The sequence below is a fragment of the Bombina bombina genome, chromosome 4, assembly GCF_027579735.1.
Source record: "Bombina bombina isolate aBomBom1 chromosome 4, aBomBom1.pri, whole genome shotgun sequence".
NCBI classification, from domain to species: domain Eukaryota; kingdom Metazoa; phylum Chordata; class Amphibia; order Anura; family Bombinatoridae; genus Bombina; species Bombina bombina.
This window is the reverse complement of record NC_069502.1, coordinates 246,161,827-246,180,837: the sequence shown is the minus strand read 5'-3', so window position 1 is coordinate 246,180,837 and position 19,011 is coordinate 246,161,827.

Here is a 19,011-nt window from a genome sequence, read left to right as displayed (position 1 = left end):
TTTGCTAAGAATATTTTTTGCCATTTGTTAAAACAATTTAATTGATGATTATCTATGGCAGGGGCCAGCAACCTTGGGCCCCCAGATGTTTTGGCACTACATTTCCCATGATGCTCAGACAGCCTAAAGAGTCTCTCAGCATCATGGAAAATGTAGTTCCAAAACATCTGGGGGCCGAAGGTTGCTGACCCCTGATCTATGGGATTTTTTTCTACCATTTTATTTTCTTATTACTTTATTTCACCCATGAAGTAATTTCAAATTTTATTTTGCAGTTGTATGCAAAAGGACACTCAAAAAATTCAGAACTAAAACAGTCACTTTGGTAGAAACACACACACACACACTCACATATATACACAAACATATACACTCACACATATACACACACATACACATGCACTCACACATACCCCCTCACACATATACATATACACACACACACACTCACATAAACACACAAACATACACACTCACAAATACACACACACTCACACACACACTCACACATATACACACATACACACTCACACACACACATATACACACACACGCATACACAAACTCATACATATACACACATACACACTCACACATTTAGACATATACACACATATACACACTCACATATATACACCTACATATACACATACACACACTCATACATATACACACATACACATAAACACACTCACACATATACACACACATACACGCACTTACACATATACAAACACACACACACACACTCACACATATACACACACACATATATACACACACACAAACTCACACATATACACACACAAATACACACACACAAATACACATACACACACATATACACACAAACTCACACATATACACACACATATAAACACACATACACACACTCACACATATACACACACTCACACACCCACCCATATACACACAAACTCACACACATACACACACTCACACATACACACACATATATACACACACACACACACATATACACACAAATTCACACATATACACACACACACATATATACACGCACTCAGAAATATACTTTTTGGACTAAGATACCTAAACGCATACACGCATACATACACTCACATATATACACACACATACACACACTCATACATACACACATACATACACACACATATACACACAAACTCACACACATACACACACTCACACACACACATATACACACACACTCACATATACACACATGCACTCACACTTATACACACGCATATACACATACATATACACACACTCACATATATACAGACATACACACACTCACACATATAAACAGACACGCACACATATACACACACACACTAACGAATGCATCTAATTTTCTAGTCTGAAATTATGTCTCCATGATAAATAATTATTCCATACAAAATCCCTTTTAGCTGCGACCATCAAATAAAAAAAGAAATACAATTTAAACATAACTTCCTCAGTTGTCAGTCTCTGAATTTAATGAGTAACATCCACACAGCCCAACAAAGGAATACAAAAGAGTATACACAAGGATCACACATACTGTAAATAAGCTGTGAACTATCTACACCTGCTAGGCAAACAAATCGGTCTTGTTGCCAGACAGACAGCTCCAGCAGAGTAAACTAAAACACTGCTTCTCTTGTGTAGATAGTAAAGGGAGAGAACAAACCCCGGAAGAAAATCTGGAGGCAGGGGTTAACTGACTCCACTTGAAAAGACTGGAAGGGGTCAGATGGAGGACAAGGGGTGGTTGTTAAGGAAAGGGGTTTATAAATCGGAACAATCTTCAGGCAGGAGCAGACATGGCAGGGGAGGTCACTTGTCAGGAGAGCAAGCCCTCGAAGGTCCTTGGAAGCAAGCAAGGTGGCATGATCGAGAGGATCGGCAGCAGGAAGCGCAGTGGAGGACTGGCAGCAATGAAGTGGTGCTGCAAGCATCAGGAGTTGAGGAGGGATCGGTGAGGGAACTTCAGCCTGCAGGTGAGATGGCTGCTGGAGCTCTGCCTGGTGTGAGTGAGGTGATAAATGGACAGAGGGAGGTGGTTCTGGCCAGTCTGAAGATGTTGATTTCCTCTTTAGAGAAGCAGGGTGGGCTGTCGGGCTCGGTTGCAAGTGCATAGGTGCCATAGGACGTAGGGCTGGTTTCCCCTTCGGGGACTGCAGTTATGGTGGAGGCATTAGTTGGCGTGGTGGGAGGGATCATCAGCAGAACCATGAAAAGTCTACGGGTGCCTAAAGACGAACTAATAAAGCCGTGTTTGTACTCCATGGGGCCATTAGGGATCCACTTGACCAATGACCCAAAAGAAAGGATCTGGAAAAGGGAATTTTTTGAGATATTTTCTGTTGCTTTTTGATCAAGTATTGAAGGATAAGGAGAAAAGGAAGAAGGAGAAAGAATAGAGGGAGAAGCATTATAGAAAACTACCCAAGACATTTGGCAATTGGTCAAAGGTGTTCTGCATTTTGGCTACTGTATTTGGGAAAAAGTTTTCTGAACAGTGCTCGGTTCTTTTTTGCTTCTTCAATTAAATTGCAAAAGTGCATTTTGAACATACAGCGGGATGGCCTGGTGGAGCTATGATGAGAGATTTCGGCAAAAGATGGTAGTGAGGACCGAGATGAGGTGGAATGATCAGAACATGGGCATATGGCTCGAGATCATGACACCGTTGCAGAATCGGAGGTGGCGGATCAGGCAACAGTGCAGCAGTTGAGATCCGTAAGGTTCTCTGTTTTCAATTTAATGAGCGACAGTGCTGTTTTAGATCCTCATGTAAGTGTAAGCATGAATGCGCAGGTTGTGGAGGCATCCACTCCATGTCCAGGTGCCACAGACGCTAGTGAGAGCCATAAGGATGGTCCCGTGGTTAGAAATTTATGCCAATAGGCGGGGGCACAGGGAACATGCTGAACTGTTGTTAACCGGTTTTAGTTCAGGTTTTTTCATTCCTTTTAAAAAGCAAGAAATTGGGCCTTTTGTGGGAAATCTGAAATCTGCTAGGGAATTTCTGTCTGTGGTACGTGATAAGCTTGACAAGGAAGCTGCAGCCTTTTCCTCCCCAATAAAATCGGTGTTAAAGGGACACTGAACCCAAATTTTTTTATTTGTGATTTAGATAGCGCATGCAATTCTAAGCAACTTTCTAATTTACTCCTATTATGAAATTTTCTTCATTCTCATGGTATCTTTATTTGAAATGCAAGAATGTAAGTTTAGATGCCAGCCCATTTTTGGTGAACAACCTGGGTTATGCTTGCTGATTGGTGGATAAATTCATCCACCAATAAAAAAAGTGCTGTCCACAGTTCTAAACCAAAAAAAAGCTTAGACACCTTTTTCAAATAAAGTTAGCAAGAGAATGAAGAAAAATTTATAAAAGGAGTAAATTAGGCCTAGATTTAGAGTTCGGCGGTAAAAGGGCTGTTAACGCTCCGCGGGTTTTTTTCTGGCCGCACCATAAATTTAACTCTGGTATCGAGAGTTTAAACAAATGCTGCGTTAGGCTCCAAAAAAGGAGCGTAGAGCATTTTTACCGCAAATGCAACTCTCGATACCAGAGTTGCTTACGGACGCGGCCGGCATCAAAAACGTGCTCGTGCACGATTCCCCCATAGGAAACAATGGGGCTGTTTGAGCTGAAAAAAACCTAACACCTGCAAAAAAGCAGCGTTCAGCTCCTAACGCAGCCCCATTGTTTCCTATGGGGAAACACTTCCTACGTCTGCACCTAACACTCTAACATGTACCCCGAGTCTAAACACCCCTAACCTTACACTTATTAACTCCTAATCTGCCGCCCCCGCTATCGCTGACCCCTGCATTACACTTTTAACCCCTAATCTGCCGCTCCGTAAACCGCCGCCACCTACGTTATCCCTATGTACCCCTAATCTGCTGCCCTAACATCGCCGACCCCTATGTTATATTTATTAACCCCTAATCTGCCCCCCACAACGTCGCCGACACCTACCTACACTTATTAACCCCTAATCTGCCGAGCGGACCTGAGCGCTACTATAATAAAGTTATTAACCCCTAATCCGCCTCACTAACCCTATCATAAATAGTATTAACCCCTAATCTGCCCTCCCTAACATCGCCGACACCTACCTTCAATTATTAACCCCTAATCTTCCGATCGGAGCTCACCGCTATTCTAATAAATGGATTAACCCCTAAAGCTAAGTCTAACCCTAACACTAACACCCCCCTAAGTTAAATATAATTTTTATCTAACGAAATAAATTAACTCTTATTAAATAAATGATTCCTATTTAAAGCTAAATACTTACCTGTAAAATAAATCCTAATATAGCTACAATATAAATTATAATTATATTATAGCTATTTTAGGATTAATATTTATTTTACAGGCAACTTTGTAATTATTTTAACCAGGTACAATAGCTATTAAATAGTTAAGAACTATTTAATAGTTACCTAGTTAAAATAATAACAAATTTACCTGTAAAATAAATCCTAACCTAAGATATAATTAAACCTAACACTACCCTATCAATAAAATAATTAAATAAACTACCTACAATTACCTACAATTAACCTAACACTACACTATCAATAAATTAATTAAACACACTTGCTACAAATAAATACAATTAAATAAACTATCTAAAGTACAAAAAATAAAAAAGAACTAAGTTACAGAAAATAATAAAATATTTACAAACATAAGAAAAATATTACAACAATTTTAAACTAATTACACCTACTCTAAGCCCCCTAATAAAATAACAAAGCCCCCCAAAATAAAAAATTCCCTACCCTATTCTAAAATACAAATATTACAAGCTCTTTTACCTTACCAGCCCTGAACAGGGCCCTTTGCGGGGCATGCCCCAAGAATTTCAGCTCTTTTGCCTGTAAAAAAAAACATACAATACCCCCCCCCCAACATTACAACCCACCACCCACATACCCCTAATCTAACCCAAACCCCCCTTAAATAAACCTAACACTACCCCCCTGATGATCTTCCTACCTTGTCTTCACCATGCCAGGTTCACCGATCCGTCCTGGCTCCAAGATCTTCATCCAACCCAAGCGGGGGCTAGACATCCACTGAAGAAGTCCAGAAGAGGGTCCAAAGTCTTCCTCCTATCCGGCAAGAAGAGGACATCCGGACCGGCAAACATCTTCTCCAAGCGGCATCTTCTATCTTCTTCCATCCGATGACGACCGGCTCCATCTTGAAGACCTCCAGCGCGGATCCATCCTCTTCTTCCGACGACTAGACGACGAATGACGGTTCCTTTAAGGGACGTCATCCAAGATGGCGTCCCTCGAATTCCGATTGGCTGATAGGATTCTATCAGCCAATCGGAATTAAGGTAGGAATTTTCTGATTGGCTGATGGAATCAGCCAATCAGAATATAGTTCAATCCGATTGGCTGATCCAATCAGCCAATCAGATTGAGCTCGCATTCTATTGGCTGTTCCGATCAGCCAATAGAATGCGAGCTCAATCTGATTGGCTGATTGGATCAGCCAATCGGATTGAACTATATTCTGATTGGCTGATTCCATCAGCCAATCAGAAAATTCCTACCTTAATTCCGATTGGCTGATAGAATCCTATCAGCCAATCGGAATTCGAGGGACGCCATCTTGGATGACGTCCCTTAAAGGAACCGTCATTCGTCGACTAGTCGTCGGAAGAAGAGGATGGATCCGCGCTGGAGGTCTTCAAGATGGAGCCGGTCGTCATCGGATGGAAGAAGATAGAAGATGCCGCTTGGAGAAGATGTTTGCCGGTCCGGATGTCCTCTTCTTGCCGGATAGGAGGAAGACTTTGGACCCTCTTCTGGACTTCTTCAGTGGATGTCTAGCCCCCGCTTGGGTTGGATGAAGATCTTGGAGCCAGGACGGATCGGTGAACCTGGCATGGTGAAGACAAGGTAGGAAGATCATCAGGGGGGTAGTGTTAGGTTTATTTAAGGGGGGTTTGGGTTAGATTAGGGGTATGTGGGTGGTGGGTTGTAATGTTGGGGGGGGGGTATTGTATGTTTTTTTTTACAGGCAAAAGAGCTGAAATTCTTGGGGCATGCCCCGCAAAGGGCCCTGTTCAGGGCTGGTAAGGTAAAAGAGCTTGTAATATTTGTATTTTAGAATAGGGTAGGGAATTTTTTATTTTGGGGGGCTTTGTTATTTTATTAGGGGGCTTAGAGTAGGTGTAATTAGTTTAAAATTGTTGTAATATTTTTCTTATGTTTGTAAATATTTTATTATTTTCTGTAACTTAGTTCTTTTTTATTTTTTGTACTTTAGATAGTTTATTTAATTTTATTTATTTGTAGCAATTGTGTTTAATTAATTTATTGATAGTGTAGTGTTAGGTTAATTGTAGGTAATTGTAGGTAGTTTATTTAATTATTTTATTGATAGGGTAGTGTTAGGTTTAATTATATCTTAGGTTAGGATTTATTTTACAGGTAAATTTGTTATTATTTTAACTAGGTAACTATTAAATAGTTCTTAACTATTTAATAGCTATTGTACCTGGTTAAAATAATTACAAAGTTGCCTGTAAAATAAATATTAATCCTAAAATAGCTATAATATAATTATAATTTATATTGTAGCTATATTAGGATGTATTTTACAGGTAAGTATTTAGCTTTAAATAGGAATTATTTATTTAATAAGAGTTAATTTATTTCGTTAGATAAAAATTATATTTAACTTAGGGGGGTGTTAGTGTTAGGGTTAGACTTAGCTTTAGGGGTTAATCCATTTATTAGAATAGCGGTGAGCTCCGGTCGGCAGATTAGGGGTTAATAATTGAAGGTAGGTGTCGGCGATGTTAGGGAGGGCAGATTAGGGGTTAATACTATTTATTATAGGGTTAGTGAGGCGGATTAGGGGTTAATAACTTTATTATAGTAGCGCTCAGGTCCGCTCGGCAGATTAGGGGTTAATAAGTGTAGGTAGGTGTCGGCGACGTTGTGGGGGGCAGATTAGGGGTTAATAAATATAACATAGGGGTCGGCGATGTTAGGGGTAGCAGATTAGGGGTACATAGGGATAACGTAGGTGGCGGCGATTTGCGGTCGGAAGATTAGGGGTTAATTATTGTAAGTAGCTGGCGGCGACGTTGTGGGGGGCAGATTAGAGGTTAATAAATATAATATAGGGGTCGGCGGTGTTAGGGGCAGCAGATTAGGGGTACATAAGTATAACGTAGGTGGCGGTCGGCAGATTAGGGGTTAAAAATTTTAATCGAGTGGCGGCGATGTGGGGGGACCTCGGTTTAGGGGTACATAGGTAGTTTATGGGTGTTAGTGTACTTTAGGGTACAGTAGTTAAGAGCTTTATAAACCGGCGTTAGCCAGAAAGCTCTTAACTCCTGCTATTTTCAGGCGGCTGGAATCTTGTCGTTAGAGCTCTAACGCTCACTGCAGAAACGACTCTAAATACCGGCGTTAGGAAGATCCCATTGAAAAGATAGGATACGCAAATGGCGTAGGGGGATCTGCGGTATGGAAAAGTCGCGGCTGTAAAGTGAGCGTTAGACCCTTTAATCACTGACTCCAAATACCAGCGGGCGCCCAAAACCAGCGTTAGGAGCCTCTAACGCTGGTTTTGACGGCTACCGCCGAACTCTAAATCTAGGCCTTAGAAAGTTGCTTAAAATTGCATGCTCTATCTGAATCACAAAAGAAAAAATTTGGGTTGAGTGTCCCTTTAAGTGTGTTATTTGAAACTGGGTTTTAGAATGATTTGACAATGTGGGGGTCAAAACATGTTAGTAAGTACTTCAGGTTTGGATTCTAAAATCTACAGAGGAACATGAAGTTACATACGTATGACATATATGCAAATAGTATTGCAATATAGATAACTAACATAAAAATATTGGTTCAATCTGAATGCACTGTAAGCTTGTACCTTTGGCTACGTTTTAAACAGTTTTAAGCCACCACCACCCACTACTGATTGCAGTAGTGCCCCCTTGGTTAAGTTTATTGAATATTAGCAGCATTCAATATAAAAATTGTATGTTACATGCTGCGATAATATTCGATAAACAAACTATGATTTTGTACTCGTACTCAGTCTGTCTGAAATAAACTTACCAGTTAGTATCAGTCTCTCTGAGTCCTTCAATCCTCTCCTCCTCAGTCTGTAGTTCAGCTGGTGGCCGTGCGTGCAGTACTGCAAAGTTAGTCAGGACTGAGGATGACTTAGTTGTTCCTACTTCCTTCCCACTGGCTTGCTAACAGCTACTGAGCTGACTCACTGAGGCTGAGATCGCTCGTAGTACCCTGACAGGTGGCTCCGCCTCTTCATCACCGACGCTGATTGGCTCCCCCTGTCATATTCCTATGTACCTTTAAGATGGTTTCCCCTCCTAAACATCTACCTGTAAAAGGATGTTCATTCCCCTTCCTCTTTGCTTGATAATTAGTGTGTTCTCAGTGCATCTGTTTTCACTGCTCATTGAGCCCAATTTCGCTTACTTTGAATCCTACCTAAGTGAATCCATCTCCTCCCTGCTTCGTGGGACATTCTCAACTAAAGATTTATTTTTTTCTCATGAACCAACTAAGACTTGTTCTTCTTTAAATGTGGTAACTTAAAGATTTCTACTATTTCCAATTTATAACTTGAATCAAGTTTGCTTCCAGTTTCCTTTGCTTACCAGCTGCTACCTGTTGCGGTCTTTCCAATTCATGGAGAAGCTACCAATCAGTGCTGACGTCAAGAGCCTCACTTTCAGCTCCGCGCTTAGCTGCAGCTCACACAGAGCCTCACAGACGCTTCCAGTCGGTTCCTCTAAAACAGGTATTGTTCTGAAATGTCTAATACTACCTAATCTAATTGAATAATATCATCCGTTCTAAACTGATCTATATTTGGACAATATTACGTATTTGGGACAAGGCCATATGTTTATATCCCACAATAAGCCATACAGGGCAAAATGGCACCTGCTTTACAATAATTATCAAATGTACTCTTAATGTAATTGCATTAACGATACCCCCACCTCCTGGTCTCCCTTGGTTATACTGTGGCGTACCGCTAAGATCCCTTTGTTGCCACCGTCTCCTTCTTCAGTGTCTGGTCTTAGGGGATATACTCTAACCATATCAGCCTCCGGGCAGGATGGTAGCAAACACACTCTTGTGTATTAAGCGCTTACCTCCTATGGCCTCTGGGCTTGCACACTATAGGTCCCATCCTCGGTATCTCCTGGAACGCTGGCTTCAGGTGGAGGTGTGTGACTTCATCTCTGAATGCAACTTCCTGGATCTCACTTCCGGATTCTCAGTGAGTAGGTGTCGGTGGGGGTATGAAGATACTAGGTACTAACAGGGAGATCCTTTAGTGGCGTGCTCGCTGTTGTCCAAACAAATTCCACATTCCACACCAACAATATATATTGTTGGTATATGTTTATATCACAAGGACTAAATAATTTGGATAACCTCACTTGTTTATATAACTCTCATACAAAGTAATTTCAACGTATACTCTGAGATCTCAAACAACCAAAACAACCAATACAAGTTTCTTTCTCTGTTTACTTGTAGTTAAACTCAGTTTGTGCTGATTACTTTTAACTTAATCAACAAGAGACCAAATACTTCTATTTTTTAAGGTTCAAGTCCTCAATATTGAACTATATAACCTGAGAAGCTACAAATCCATAACTAACCTCTAATTAAAGTGGTTAAAGCATTAAACCCCACAAGAGGCTGTTATGAGAGCTACCTCAATTGGGGGCCTATTGGTCACGCAGTGCTCACAACCATCAGTGGGTGGTGCTGGAGCTTGCGGTTCATACCACTTCAGTAACCATGTTGCGTAATGGAAGGAGGTGGACCTGCTCACTGCTTCTCTCCATTGCTAACATGGGCCTAGATTACGAGTTTTGAGTTACGGTGCGGTACGGCTATTACTGCTGAAAAATTGTCCATTGCGCTGGAATGCCCGGTAACGCATATTACGAGTATTATTATAGAGTATTATAGTTATACTGCAAGCATTTAAGCCTGTAACGCAAAGTCCATTGCGCACTCAATAAAATTACATTTGAGTGCAGAATTTTCCATAGCGCTGTATTACAGGTTGTGCGGTCCGGCTAAAATGCTTGCGTTACAGCCTATACCGACACAATCTATTCCGTCATTTGAGACCAGTAGTTAAGGATTTTGCAAAACAAAAATCTCATAACTAAAATGTTACAAAGTACACTAACACCATAAACTACCTATTAACCCCGAAACCTCCTCCCTCTCACATTGCAAATACTATATTAAACTTATTAACCCCTAATCTGCCGCTCACCCACTTCCCAAATATTAAATAAACCTATAAAAAAAGAAGAAAAAGTGAGACAGGGGGCAGGTACAAATTTAATATATCAAATAAAAAGATATCTACAAAGTATCACATGAACATATGAAAAAAAGCATATTTACTAAATTGGAATTGACTGATATTTAATAATGACCAGCATAGGTACTTTCCCTATATGAATAAGTAAGAGGTTTAAAGTACTTTTTGCATAGCTTATAAGGTTTTGCTGAGGGATTCTGTTTCTTTAAGGGAGTCCGGGTATCATACTCTGACGGTTTGCTTTTGCCACAGGTGTTGTTTTGCATGTAACTAATTAAGTCTTTTTAAACTGACGCTTGTGACCGGTGTAGCACGGTCTATGAGGAAGGCGATAGCTGAAACGCGTAAGACCTCTGCTACACCGACTTTTTTTCATATGATCATGTGATACTTTGTAGGTATCTTTTTACCCCTTTTTCTAATAAATATTGATGTTTTGAATTTTTACCTGTCCTCTGCCTCGCTTTTTTTTTTTTTTTTGATTGGATACATTGATCGGGAATACAGGAATTCTGCTGGCGGTTAGCAGGGGACAGAGGTAAGTTTGAGGTGGAGCTGCTGAGCTGTGTGTGCCAGAATCTGTCGCGATCGCTCAGCTGCTGATCGCTTCCTCTGTCTCAGCGCGGTAGCGCTTTCATTGGTTGCTTAGCAACCCTGTTCCTGTCGGCTCTTCCGATGACGTCAGGAGGCCTTCTTATTCCGGCGTCTCCTCTCATCGGTGCCTGTTTGTTGTTACTCGTGGGCTATGTGAGTACAAATTTATTCTTGTGATTCCTGAATTTGTGCCTGCTGATTCTGAACCCTAAACCCCTACCTGCCTGATACCGTTGCTGGACACTGCTTACCTGACTACTCTATTGGTTAACCCCTACCTGCCTGTTATCACGTTGATGGACACTGCTTACCTAACTACTCTATTGGTTAACCCCTGCCTGACTGATAATATGTTGCTGGACACTGTTTACCTGACTACTCTATTGGTTAACCCCTACCTGCCTGATAACACGTTGCTGGACACTGCTTACCTGACTACTCTATTGGTTAACCCCTACCTGCCTGATAACACGTTGCTGGACACTGCTTACCTGACTACTCTATTGGTTAACCCCTACCTGCCTGATAACACGTTGCTGGACACTGCTTACCTAACTACTCTGTTGGTTAACCTTTACCTGTCTGATTACACGTTGCTGGACATTGCTTACCTGACTACTCTATTGGTTAACCCGTACCTGCCTGATAATACGTTGCTGGACATTGCTTACCTGACTACTCTATTGGTTAACTCCTATCTGCCTGATTACACGTTACTGGATATTGCTTGCCTGACTATTCTATTGGTTAACCCTTACCTGCCTGATTACACGTTGCTGGACATTGCCTGCCTGATTACTCTATTGGTTAACCCTTTCTACACAAAGTTTCTTCTCCTGACCCTGCTGTGTCATCTTCCAGTCTATTACTATGAGTATATTATACTACAGCTGTCGCAGGGTCAGGTCCTGGTATATACTCACTGTGCTAGGGTGTTATTAACCTCATTCTAGCATTTGGGTCTAACTCTGGACTTTACCTATCCTGACATTACAAACAGGCCATATAATGGACCCTGGCGAGTTATCCAGAGCAGTGGCTTTACAGGGACAGCTTCTTGGAACCCACTCTGCACACCTGCAAACCCTGGATTCTAAATTGGATCAAATAACTGCTCTTTTGCATAACCTTTCTCCTCCTTCTCAAGCCTCGGCAACACCTGTTGTTCCTGCGGCCAGCTCTAACCCTGCGTTTAATCCGCCACAACCTGCAGAACACTTTATTCCTAAAATTCCACTACCGGATAAATATGACGGCAATCCTGAAGACTGTCGAGGATTTCTTAATCAGTGCCGCCTTCACTTCAGAAATAATCCTCAGATGTTTGTTTCCTCTTCCTCCAAGATCACCTTTTTAATTTCTCTTATGAAGGGTAAAGCCCTGGCTTGGGTTTCTCCACTGTTGGAAAAGGATGATCCTTTGCTCCAGGATATTGACACTTTTGTATCTATATTTTCTTCTGTGTTTGATAAACCTGGTAGATCAGCGGCGGCTGAAGCAGGACTTTTAGATTTAAGACAAGGATCTCTTTCTGTAGCACAATACGCTATAGAATTCCGGACTTTAGCTGCTGAAACTATGTGGAATCATGGGGCACTGCGTGCAGCATTTCATAAAGGTCTTTGTGATCGTTTGAAAGACGAATTTTTTTATAGGGATCTTCCCGATTCTCTAGAAGATCTTATCAACCTATGTATCAAGCTTGATGCTTGTTACTCTGAGCGTCTCCATGAACGTGACCGTAATAGAAGATCCTTTATCAGATCTTCCTTTCGTCCTATGCCTCATTCTCCAAAACTTCCTACTCCAAATACTTCTATCTCTGAGTCAAGTGAACCCATGGAGGTTGGTGCTATTAAATTATCCGAAGCTGAACGTCTCAGAAGGCGTAATCTGGGACTATGTCTTTACTGCGGTATTAAGGGACATATGTTAAAAGATTGTCCAACTCGTCCAGTAAAAGCCAGGGCTTAACTCCAGGAAGAGGGGCTGAGTTAAGCCAAAGTTCTTTTTCTTCCCTCAATCCCAAGCTGTTTGTTCCGGTTACTGTCCGCTTTGGCAACATCAAATTTCAGGCTCAAGCACTCATCGACTCTGGAGCTGCAGGAATGTTTATGGATTCATAGTTTGTCAATGCTCTTCGTATTCCTTTGCTTTCCAAGAGCCAAATAATTAAAGTCACTACTGTCAGTGGTCAACCTTTAGGTTCTGGTTTCATTCGATATTCTACCATTCCTCTTCTCATGTCTGTAGGAGTACTTCATTCCGAAATCATTTGTTTTGACATCATCTCTTCCCCACAGTTTCCCCTCATTTTGGGACTTCCTTGGCTTCAACTACATGATCCAGTTTTTTCCTGGTCTAAAGGAGAGCTTGTTGCTTGGGGATCTTCTTGTTTCACACAGTGTCTACGGAATGCTCCCAAAACATCCAGTACTGTTGTGGCAGTCTTGGATGTTCCTGATTCTTTGCCTGAACAATATCATTCTTTTTGTGATGTCTTTTCCAAAAAAGATGTATTACCTCCTCACCGGACCTTTGATTGTCCCATTGACTTATTACCAGGAGCACCTCTACCTAAGGGTAAAACCTACCCACTTTCTCGTCAAGAAAATGTTTCACTTGAGGAATATATCAAGGATAATTTGGCCCGAGGTTTTATCCGCCCTTCTTCTTCTCCAGTAGGGGCAGGTTTCTTCTTTGTGGAAAAGAAAGATGGAGGTCTTCGTCCTTGCTTTGATTATCGAGCTCTAAATCAAATTACAATCAAGAATTGTTATCCATTCCCTCTTATTCCCTAATTATTTGATCGTCTCCAGGGTGCTTCCATCTTTACCAAATTGGATCTTCGTGGGGCATATAATTTGTTCAGAATTCGTAAAGGGGATGAGTGGAAAACTGCCTTCAACACTAGGTTTGGACACTACGAATATTTAGTTATGCCGTTTGGGTTATGCAATGCCCCTGCAGTTTTCCAACATTTCGTTAATGAAATATTCAGAGACTATCTTAATCAATTCGTTATTATCTATCTTGATGATATTCTGATTTATTCCCGGACTGTACAGGATGACATTCATCATGTTACATTAGTACTCCAAAGATTACGTGAGAATTTTCTCTTTGCCAAGCTTGAAAAATGTTCTTTTCATCAAGAATCTATTCCTTTCTTGGGTTACATTATTTCTCCGTCTGGATTCAAGATGGATTCTGACAAACTGTCGGCTATCCTAGACTGGCCTAGACCTACTTCCTTAAAATCTCTTCAAAGGTTCCTGGGGTTTGCCAATTACTATCGTAAGTTCATAAAGGACTTTGCTAACATCTCGGCACCCCTTACTGCTCTTACTAAAAAGGGTCAGGATTGCAAGCATTGGTCTGATCAAGCTGTGCAGGCATTTGAATCTCTAAAGTCTGCATTTACTTCGGCTCCCATTCTTTGCCATCCTGTTCCGACTCTTCAATTCATTCTTGAAGTGGATGCTTCTCTGATTGCTGCTGGGGCAGTACTATCTCAGCGAAATCCTGTTTCTAGCAAGATTCTTCCTGTGGGATTTTTCTCCAAGAAGTTCAATACTTCCAAACTGAATTATGATGTTGGAAACAAAGAACTGTTAGCTATTAAAATGGCTTTGGAAGAATGGAGACATCTGCTTGAAGGCACTGTTCAACCGTTTCTTATACTCACAGACCATAAAAATCTTCTGTATCTTCATACTGCCAAACGCCTCAACTCACGTCAAGCCCGATGGGCTCTGTTCTTCTCCAGATTTTATTTTGTCCTCTCTTATATTCCTGGCTCTAAGAATACAAAAGCAGACGCTTTATCTAGACAATTTCTGGCTTCTGATTCTACATTTCTGGATTCTGAACCCATTCTTCGCCCTCTTAAAGTTCTGGCACAGTTATCTACGTTTCCTTTACAAGCGTTACAGTCCGCTCAAGCTTTTGTTCCTTCATCTTATAACATATCTCCTGGGATCTTATTTGTACCTACTGAATTCCGCCTAAAACTTCTTCGTTGGGCTCATGATAATGTTCTGTCTGGACATCCAGGAGTACGTAATACTTTGTGGAGACTCAAACAACATGTCTGGTGGCCTTCCATGGGCAAAGATGTCAAGGATTATGTTGCAGCTTGTACTTCCTGTACCTCAAATAAACAATCTTCATCATTACCTCTTGGGCTCTTACAACCTCTGCCTGTTCCGTACTATCCCTGGTCTCATGTGTCCATGGACTTTATTACAGATCTTCCTAATTCAGCCGGAAACAAGACCATAAGGGTTGTGGTAGACAGGTTTTCCAAAGCAGCTCATTTTGTTCCTTTAACTGGATTACCATCGGCCCAGAAACTCGCTGAATTGTTTATACTCCATATCACCAGATTACATGGTTTTCCTTTGGACATCGTTTCTGATCGAGGAGTTCAATTTGTCTCAAGATTTTGGAAATCTCTGTGCAAACAGTTTGGAGTTACCATATCTCTTTCTACTGCGCATCATCCTCAGTCCAACGGACAAAATGAGCTGGTAAATCAATCTCTTGAGTCCTATCTCAGGCACTATGTTAATCATCAGCACTCCAATTGGTCGCAGCTTCTTCCTTTAGCAGAACTTGCTTACAATTCCCGCTTCAACTCTTCTTTACAGACTTCTCCTTTCAAGGCAGCCTATGGATTCGAACCTTGAACTTTTCCTATGTCTTCGGGAGGTTCTGGAGTTCCTGGAGCAGATCGTACAGTGAGAAGTCTCTGTAAACACTGGAAGAAGATTCAGGAAATCCTTCTTCTCTCTACTCAAAAGTATAAACGATTTGCTGATCGCAGACGCCGGAAGGCGCCCTCTTTTCGGACTGGAGACAAGGTTTAGATTTCCACCAGATTCATCCGACTCAAACAACCCTGTGCTAAATTGGGTCCCAAATACATCGGACCATTCAGGATTGTTTCCAAGGTATGTTCTACTGCCTACAGGGTGGCTTTACCAGACAACTTGAATATTCACCCTGTCTTTCACGTGTCTCTTCTTAAACCAGCAGTCTCTAACCGGTTTTCCACCAAATGTAGAGTTCCCTCTCCGTTCCTTGTGGATGGCACTTCGGAATTTGAGATCAGTCAAATTCTTGATTCCAGATTAAGGGGTAACCGTCTGTACTATTTGGTCCATTGGAGGGGATATCCCATCACTGAACGTTCTTGGGAACCTGCTTCTCATGTCCGTGCCTCTGCTTTGATCAAACAGTTCCACGCCCAGAATCCTTCAAAGCCTGTTCGTGTTCCCCGGAGGGGTCCTTGAGGTGGGGGCACTGTCGCGATAGCTCAGCTGCTGATCGCTTCCTCTGTCTCAGCGCGGTAGCGCTTTCATTGGTTGCTTAGCAACCCTGTTCCTGTCGGCTCTTCCGATGACGTCAGGAGGCCTTCTTATTCCGGCGTCTCCTCTCATCGGTGCCTGTTTGTTGTTACTCGTGGGCTATGTGAGTACAAATTTATTCTTGTGATTCCTGAATTTGTGCCTGCTGATTCTGAACCCTAAACCCCTACCTGCCTGATACCGTTGCTGGACACTGCTTACCTGACTACTCTATTGGTTAACCCCTACCTGCCTGTTATCATGTTGCTGGGCACTGCTTACCTAACTACTCTATTGGTTAACCCCTGCCTGCCTGATAATACGTTGCTGGACACTGCTTACCTGACTACTCTATTGGTTAACCCCTACCTGCCTGATAACATGTTGCTGGACTCTGCTTACCTGACTACTCTATTGGTTAACCCCTACCTGCCTGATAACACGTTGCTGGACACTGCTTACCTGACTACTCTATTGGTTAACCCCTACCTGCCTGATAACACGTTGCTGGACACTGCTTACCTGACTACTCTATTGGTTAACCTTTACCTGTCTGATTACACGTTGCTGGACATTGCTTACCTGACTACTCTATTGGTTAACCCGTACCTGCCTGATAATACGTTGCTGGACATTGCTTACCTGACTACTCTATTGGTTAACTCCTATCTGCCTGATTACACGTTGCTGGATATTGCTTGCCTGACTATTCTATTGGTTAACCCTTACCTGCCTGATTACACGTTGCTGGACATTGCCTGCCTGATTACTCTATTGGTTAACCCTTTCTACACAAAGTTTCTTCTCCTGACCCTGCTGTGTCATATTCCAGTCTATTACTGTGAGTATATTATATTACAGCTGTCGCAGGGTCAGGTCCTGGTATATACTCACTGTGCTAGGGTGTTATTAACCTCATTCTAGCATTTGGGTCTAACTCTAGACTTTACCTATCCTGACAGAATCTTTTGTGTACGCCGCTTTTCTTTCTACAGACAAGATTGTAGCTGCTGCTCTGGGAGACAAGGGAACACGGAACGGACGGTTTTGGAGGAGAGGATCATCTAAGTGTGAGTCACTCTCTATACTAATTGGTTTCTATTGTGAATAATTTGTCTCTGTATGGAGATTTATTGTTGTGACAGGACTCTATCTGGATATTATATGAGCTAGTACAGATCACATTGACAGCTTTCTTGTTATTGGTAGCACTGAGCGCTGCAGAGGAGATAACTATTGTTGTGTGTGTTGTGATTAAATAAACCTATTAACCCCTAATCCGCCGCCCACCCACATCGCCAACACTATATAAACCTATTAACCCCTAATCCGCTGCCCACCCAGATACCAACACTAAATAAATCTAGCAACCCCTAATCCGCCGCTCCCCGACATCGCTAACACTAAATAAACCTATTAATCCCTAACCCGCCAGTCCCCCACATTGTAACTAATAAACTAAACCTATTAACATCTAAACCGCTGGCCCCCCACATCGCAAAACACTAAATTAACCTATTAACCCCTAAACCTAACCCCCCCCAATTTTAAATTAAAAGTAACAATATAACTATCTTAAAATAAATAAAAACTTACCTGTGAAATAAAAAGAAAACTAACATTTAAAAAAATCTAACATTACAAAAAATAAAAAACACTAAAATTACGAAAAATAAAAGAAATCTAAACTTCCAAAAAATAATAAACAAAATTATCACAATTAAAAACAATAACACCTTATCTAATTGCCCTATAAAAATAAAAAAAGCCCCCAAAATAAAAACACCCCCTTACCTACAATAAACTACCATATTGCCCTTAAAAGGGCCTTTTGTAGGGCATTGCCCTAAGTAGCTCTTTTACCTAGAAAAAAAAACAAAGTCCCCCCAACAGTAAAACGCTCCACCCAAAATAAAAAACCTAAGCCTAATTAAAACCTAAGCTACCCATTGCCCCTAAAGGGCATTTGTATGGACATTATGCTCTTTTACTGCCCTTATAAAGGCATTCAGCTCTTTTAGAGTGCCCAAAAAACCCTAATCTAAAAAAAAATAAAAAAAATAAAAAACTAACACTAGCCCAATAAAATCTACTCAAGGTTCCTGAAGTCCGGACATCGATCTCCATCCAGGCGGCAAGAAGTCTTCATCCAGGCGGCGAGAAGTCTTCACCCAGGTGGCGACATCTTCATCTATCGCGGGGGCATTTTCTATCTTCATCCCGGCTGCGTGGAGTGAAGCTATCCAGGACCAGCAATGACATCCTGCGCGGAGAATCCTCTTCATATGATAACCGCTGTACACTGAAGTTGTCAAATCAGCCAATAGGATTTCAGTAGCTCTCATCCTATTGGCTGATTTGAATTTGAAGAATCAAATCAGCCAAAAAGGAATTGAAGGTACGCTTTTTTTAAACGGGTACCTTGCATTAGTGAAGAACACAGGAATTTCATTTTTTTTCTAATTGTTTAAAAATGATATGTCATATTTCAAGGTATTTGACTGGGAAGGGCTCAAAAGTGTTTATTTGTATATGTATGTATGTAAGTGTGCACATACATATACAGGGAGTGCAGAATTATTAGGCAAATTAGTATTTTGACCACATCATCCTCTTTATGCATGTTGTCTTACTCCAAGCTGTATAGGCTCGAAAGCCTACTACCAATTAAGCATATTAGGTGAT